Source organism: Lathyrus oleraceus, chromosome 5 (assembly GCF_024323335.1).
Source record: "Lathyrus oleraceus cultivar Zhongwan6 chromosome 5, CAAS_Psat_ZW6_1.0, whole genome shotgun sequence".
NCBI classification, from domain to species: domain Eukaryota; kingdom Viridiplantae; phylum Streptophyta; class Magnoliopsida; order Fabales; family Fabaceae; genus Lathyrus; species Lathyrus oleraceus.
In genome coordinates, this window is record NC_066583.1 from 176,482,670 (window position 1) to 176,490,066 (window position 7,397).

The window sequence follows — 7,397 nt, forward strand, 5'->3', positions numbered from 1 at the left end:
CAAGCAGGCCGCTGAGGTGGTGAAGAGTGGAGAAGCTCCTGGTTGGGGGAGGATGATGGACATCTCCGCCAAAAAAGACCGCTTCGGAGTGGGTTATCGGCCGGACAGAGGCTCATCTGGACAAGGCAGAGGACGCCGTACGTCAGTCACATTCACCAGTGCCAGAATGCTGGACCCGGATCACATCTGCATGATGGGTGACGAAACTGATAGCGACTGTGAATTGGACCGATGGATAAAGTCGTGCGCACCAGGGATGGGAATCCAGAACTGGAAGGCTGAAAAGATCATCACGGTCACTCTGCTCGAAGAGTAATAATTTCCTGTTTTGATTTTATATGCATGAAAGCCTTACGTGTTGCCCGACATGTAATGGTTCATTGTAAGGGCCACCACATGTTTAAATTTTGCAAATTCGCATCATTAATAAAAGGATGTTTTTTCATTAAAAGCGTGTTCCCTGTTTTTCATTTATTTTTGCAGTTTCAAAAATAAAAACAACAAATAAAAATGGCAATGCTTTCATTTTTATTTTCTAATTTGTCTCGTTCCGGTTCTAAAGCAATGCATGAATCCACATTCATGCAGATGCGATCATTCTCCGGATCTCATTGATAACAATCCTGTTACACCCTCGTATGACTTCGACAATCCGATCTGTCATGCCGGAGAAGAAGGCGAAGAAGATTGTGAACTGCCAGGGGAATTAGCCAGGTTGTTGAAACAAGAGGAGAAGGTGATTCAGCCGCATGAAGAGCGAGTTGAAACAGTGAATCTGGGTACCGATGAGGTCAAAAAAGAAGTGAAAATCGGGGCTGCTTTGGAGGAAAGTGTCAAGAGCAGAATGGTGGCATTGTTGAGAGAGTATGTCGACATCTTTGCCTGGTCTTATCAAGATATGCCAGGGTTGGATACCGATATTGTTGTGCACAAGCTACCATTGAGAGCAGATTGTCCTCCAGTGAAGCAGAAGTTGCGCAGAACTCAACCTGAGATGGCAATGAAAATTAAGGAAGAAGTGCAGAAGCAGTGGGACGCCGGTTTCCTTGCTGTCACTAATTATCCGCCGTGGGTAGCCAACATTGTGCCAGTACCGAAGAAAGATGGGAAGGTAAGAATGTGTGTGGACTACCGGGATCTGAATAGAGCTAGCCCGAAAGATGATTTTCCACTACCTCACATTGACGTGTTGGTACATAATACAACTCAATTCTCGGTGTTTTCCTTCATGGATGGCTTTTCTGGCTATAATCAAATCAAAATGTCGCCAGATGATATGGAAAAAACAACGTTCATTACACCGTGGGGCACTTTTTGTTACAAAGTGATGCCATTCGGTCTAAAAAACGCTGGTGCTACTTATAAGAGAGCCATGGTGACTTTGTTTCATGATATGATTCATCATGAAATTGAATGCTATGTTTATGACATGATAGCAAAGTCCCAGACAGAAGAGGGGCATTTGGTAAATCTGGCCAAGTTGTTCGACCGGCTGAGACAGTTCAGACTGAGGTTGAATCCGAATAAGTGCACTTTCGGAGTGCGGTCCGGTAAATTGCTGGGGTTCATTGTAAGTGAGAAAGGAATCGAGGTTGATCCTGCTAAAGTAAAAGCAATAAGAGAAATGCCTGAACCGAGAACAGAAAAGGAGGTTCGTGGTTTCTTAGGTAGATTGAACTACATTTCACGGTTCATATCTCATCTAACAGCCACGTGTGAACCTATATTCAAGTTGTTGAGAAAAGATCAAACGATCAGGTGGAATAATGATTGCCAAGCGGCATTTGAAAAGATAAAAGAATATTTGCAGGAGCCTCCGATTCTGATGCCTCCTGTGGAGGGACGACCGTTAATTCTGTACCTGACAGTCCTCGAGGGGTCTATGGGGTGTGTATTGGGGCAGCATGACGAGTCTGGTCGAAAAGAGCATGCCATATACTACCTTAGCAAAAAGTTTACCGACTGTGAAACAAGATATTCACTGCTCGAGAAAACTTGTTGTGCTTTGGTCTGGGCTGCTCGCCGACTGAGGCAGTACATGCTGGTTCATACCACTTTATTGATTTCCAAGATGGATCCAATCAAGTACATTTTTGAGAAGCCAGCATTGACCGGACGGGTTGCGAGGTGGCAAATGATTTTGACTGAATATGATATACAGTATACCTCTCAGAAAGCAATCAAGGGGAGTGTATTGTCTGATTACCTCGCCCAGCAACCCATTGAGGATTATCAACCAATGAAGTTTGAATTCCCTGATGAGGACATCATGTTTCTCAAATCGAAAGATTGTGAGGAGCCAATCCCGGAGGAGGGGCCAGACCCTGAATCCGAATGGATTCTGATGTTTGATGGGGCCGTTAACGTGAATGGTAGCGGTGTTGGTGTTGTTTTGGTTACGCCGAAAGGATCCCACATTCCTTTTGCTGCCCGGCTGACATTTGAGTGCACCAACAACGTGGCTGAATACGAAGCTTGTATATTGGGGATTGAAGAGGCGATTGATTTGAGGATCAAGAACCTTGTCATATATGGAGATTCAGCTCTGGTTGTAAATCAGGTTAACGGAAAATGGTATACGCATCAGTCTCATTTAGTTCCGTACCGGGATTATACGAGGAGATTGTTGACGTTTTTCACCAAGGTGGAGATGCATCATGTGCCGAGGGAAGATAATCCTTTGGCAGATGCTTTGGCTACTCTGGCCGCCTTGATTAAGGTGCAATGGTGGAATCAGTTCCCCAGTGTTGAAGTGGGACGTCTGGATAGACCGGCTTATGTGTTTGCTGTTGACACAGCGCCTGATGATGAGAAGCCGTGATATTATGATATCAAGCGCTATCTAGAAACTCAAGAGTATCCTGAGGGAGCATCTAAGAAGGACCGAAAGACTCTGCGGAGGTTGGCCATGGTGTTTTACCTGAATAAGGATGGGGTTTTGTACAAGCGGAATTTTGATTGGGTCTTGCTCAGATGTGTTGATGATAAAGAAGCAAGCCAATTAATGAAAGAGGTTCATGAAGGATCGTTCGGTACCCATGCCAGTGGGAATGCAATGGTGAAGAAGTTGCTAAGGGCAGGTTATTATTGGATGACAATGGAGGCCCAATGTTTCAATTTCGTGCGGAAGTGTCATAAATGCCAGATTTATGCTGATAAGGTGCACGTGCCTCCAAATCCTTTGAGCTTAATGTCGTCTCCATGGCCGTTTGCTATGTGGGGCATTGATATGATCGGAAAGATTGAGCCTACGGCTTCGAATGGGCATCGATTCATATTGGTGGCTATCGATTACTTCACCAAGTGGGTGGAAGCAGCCTCTTATACGAACGTGACGAAGCAGGTCGTCGCCAGGTTTCTAAAGAGAGATATTATTTGCAGATATCGGGTTCCCGAGAGAATCATTACTGATAATGGTTCTAATTTGAACAACAAGATGATGGCAGAACTGTGTCGGGAATTCAAGATCGAACATCACAATTCTTCTCCTTATCGTCCGAAGATGAATGGGGCGGTTGAGGCAGCCAATAAGAACATCAAGAAGATTGTGCAGAAGATGGTGGTGACTTATAAAGACTGGCATGAGATGTTACCGTTTGCATTGCATGGGTACCGAACTTCGGTGCGTACATCTACTGGGGCAACGCCTTTCTCTTTGGTATATGGAATGGAAGCGGTGCTACCGATTGAGGTCCAAATTCCCTCTTTGAGAGTCCTGATGGACGTGAAGTTGCAAGAGGCTGAATGGGTAAGGACCCGGTATGAAAAGTTGAGCCTAATTGAAGAAAAGAGGCTGGCGGCCATCTGTCATGGGCAGTTGTACCAGCAACGGATGAAACGTGCTTTTGACCGAAAGGTGCGACCTCGGGTATATCACGTAGGTGATATGGTGCTGAAAAGGATCCTTCCTCCTCAAAACGATCGAAGGGGCAAATGGACACCCAATTATGAAGGTTCGTTCGTGGTCAAGAAGGTTTTCTCTGGCGGAGCCTTGTTGCCGACGACCATGGATGGCGAAGATTTTCCATCCCCTGTGAATGCGGACGCAGTTAAAAAATACTTCGTATAAAAAGACCCGCTGGACGAAAAGAATAAAATAGTCCAGGCAAAAAAGGGCATCCCGGCGAACCAAAAAAACAGAAAGAAAAGGTTTGGGCAAAAATTAGGGATAAAATGAAAAAATGGTACACCCGGCAAGTCGAAAACCTGAAAAGGCGGCTTGGGCAAAAAAGGGTATCCCGGTGGATTGAAAACCCGAAAGGGCGGTCCAGGCAAAAGAGGGATTGAAACGAACAACTGCGTCTGGCATGATCGTTTGCGCTTTGGTTAAGGCACATGGATAATACCCGGTAGGGATCGATCAGAAGCGTCTTATTCAGAAGGCAGAAAGCAAGGAGAGTCTGAGGACATATGGGGTGTAACTGAGTTGGAACTCGATGAGATCACGGGTTTCACATTGCCATTAGGATAGATTTTTCCTTTTGTGCGTAATTACCTCTTTTCAGGAATTGCTTCCTTTGTATAGCTCGGTTTGAGCCACACTTTTCCAATCAATAAAATGCATATTCAGTCAAATAATTCTGTTTTTGTTTTTCATTACCGCTTTGATTGCAAAAACATCCAATTATTATGATAAAGAATCTTTGCATTTTAAGACGTACAGGTCCCTTCCAATGCATGCTTATAAGATTGAAAATTGGAAATCTTATTCGGAAGGTTGAGTGACCCAAGTGTTGAAGTCTTGACACGCCTGGGGCACGGTTTTATCTAACGATCTCTTTTGCAGGTACTGTTAGATATTTTCACTCACTTGCAGGTTGTGATGTGGAAGCTTTTGACAAGACAATCCCCATGGAGTCCAATCAGGGACGAGCGAATAGAAGAACGGTGAAAAGACGGCGAGACGTACAACGTCCCTTGAGATTAATCAAGAAGACTCTTCAAAGTCTGAAGATTGAAAAGTCTGTATAAGTCCCAGGAGTTCGCTCTCCGTCGAGTGCAGAGCGATTGGGAATACAAGGTGATGAATCAGAAAAGTCCAGACGAGTCTGAGAGTTCTCAAAATTGGAAAGCTGACATGGGAGTTGGATATGAATACCATGGTTCGACGAGTCGTCGGGTGTTCAGTACCAGACTGTCCTCCTCCCCAAGCAGAGTCGGAATGACTAATTCCCCAGCAGATCCAAGGACTATGGCTTCCCTAGCAGGGTCAGGATGGTTATCCCCAGCAGGTTTTAGATCAATGCTTCCCCAGTCGCCAGGCCTGAAGGTTGCTATTTCCCGGCGGAGGTATCTGTGGGCGGTGGTTCCTCAAGCAGAGTCGGGATTTATATCCCCAGCAAGTCAAAGACCGTTGTTTCCCCATAGAGCGCGTTGGTGGATCTTTCCCCAGCGATGCCCCAAGCGGATCGGGTGCAGAGAAGGTTTTTCCCCAGCAAGGGTGGCCTATTCCCCAGCAGCAGCGCCATTCCCCAGCAGGGTGGAAATCGGAGTATTGGCGAGTTCCTCAGCAGAGTGTCTCGAGCTCCCCGGAAGAGTCCCTTGAGGGGGATACTTTTTATGCATTCATCATGTAGATAAGCATAGCATATTGCATAATAAATCGCGTAGCATTTCCATGATTATGGAGCATTACGCTGAAAAAAGTCATGCATCATTGCAAGCATAGGCTAGTCTCAAGCCGTGGTTACCGTTTGAGATATGGTTTTGCCAGTGGGTGAAGATGCTACTCAAGCCGTGGTTACTGTTTGAGGAGTGGTTTCACTAGTTGGAAAATCAGCAGCATTGCAAGTATCAGTTACTCGAGCCGTGGTTACCGCTTGAGGTTTGGTTTCGCCGGATGGTGAAGATGTTACTCTGAGGAGTTTAACATCGTGGTGTCAGATCAGCAATGTTCCCCAGTAGTGCGATACTGGAGGAGATTTCTATCGTGCGAGATGGAAGTTGGAATATGTTACTCTGAGGAGTTTAACATCATGATGTCAGATCAGCAATGTTCCCCAGTAGTGCGATACTGGAGGAAATTTTTCCGTCGGACGGAGATGGAAATAAAATCAAAGGACGTTACGCGATCAGCGCGAACATGCATTTCAATCGGAGAAAAGGAAGTGTTGCGGCATTTTCTGGAGATCGGGGTTCAATTGGAGAAAAGGAAGTGTTGAGGCATTTTCTGGAGAGCGGGGTCCAAATGAAGATTGGAGTTGAAGATTATATCCGGGATGAGGTCCTCAGGATTATCTTCTGTTCATGTGTCACCTTAGACTTTGGCCGAGGCCAATGGAGGTCGTTATGGGTGTCTTCTGAGGAAGAGATGCACATTTTACCTTCCTGTTGTGAAGGTGTACCCTCTGATATGTCGCCCTCAGAGTGGTGTTTGGTGTTATTTCCGACATTGCCAGCGGAATTATCACAAGAAAGTGGAGAACGGGGGTCAAATGGAGAAAGGGAAATGTTGAGGCATTTTCTGGAGAGCGGGGTCCAAATGGAGAAAGGGAGACACGAGGTGTCTTCTGGAGAACGGGGTTCACAATGGCGATCGCGAGCTATCGTCAGGCGACTGGGGTTCAAATGGAGAATGGGGTTCATTATTGGCAAGCAAGATGCCGGGGTTCAACTGCGGTGATCCGGGATCATACGCGCGAAAGAAAATTTGTCCGGGGTTCAAGAAAAGAAAAAAAGATTATCAATCATAAAGTTCCGGGGTTCAAGGAAAAGAAAAAGAAGATTAATAATCCCCAGTGGATGTGGTGTTCAGGCCATAGGTTATCCCTGTGTTACCATTTATTTTGGTATCCAGGTCGACATTTCTGTTTCGGTGATCAAGCCGACTTTCTCCGTACCAGACGGATTCTTCTGTTGAAGATTGTTTCTTCGCCGATTCTGACAGGCGTTGTTAATTATTTTCCCAATCAGAGTGCAAATTGTTCGTCTGTTCTTGGTATTCAATCACTCTTCACCCTGATCATCTGAAAGCCGAGGCTATTCATATCGACAGGTTCACAGTGGATTGAATAGGGGCAGCTGTAACACCTCAAAATTTGCCCTCCTCTCTTGGGACTAGCTTAGCATATTGCATGTCATTTTTAGGTCATTAGGCATTGCATATTTGCACATCATATGGCCACATTGAGCAAGTCATCCTCCTAGGTCTTGATCAGAAGGTAAAGAGTTTAAGATATTCAAGCTGAGGGTTTTATGAATGGATCACTAACCATCTGAGGGTTTGTGCTTCAAATTAGGGTTTCTTGATTCCTCAAGGAGATTTATCATCATCTTGGTTGAAATGGTACATCATCATCATCATGGTTTTATCATCACCAAGAGATTCAGTATGCTTGATCAGATACCTTGGGATTAGGGTTTTGACCTCTGGTCAACCCTAATCATCTGCATTGTGC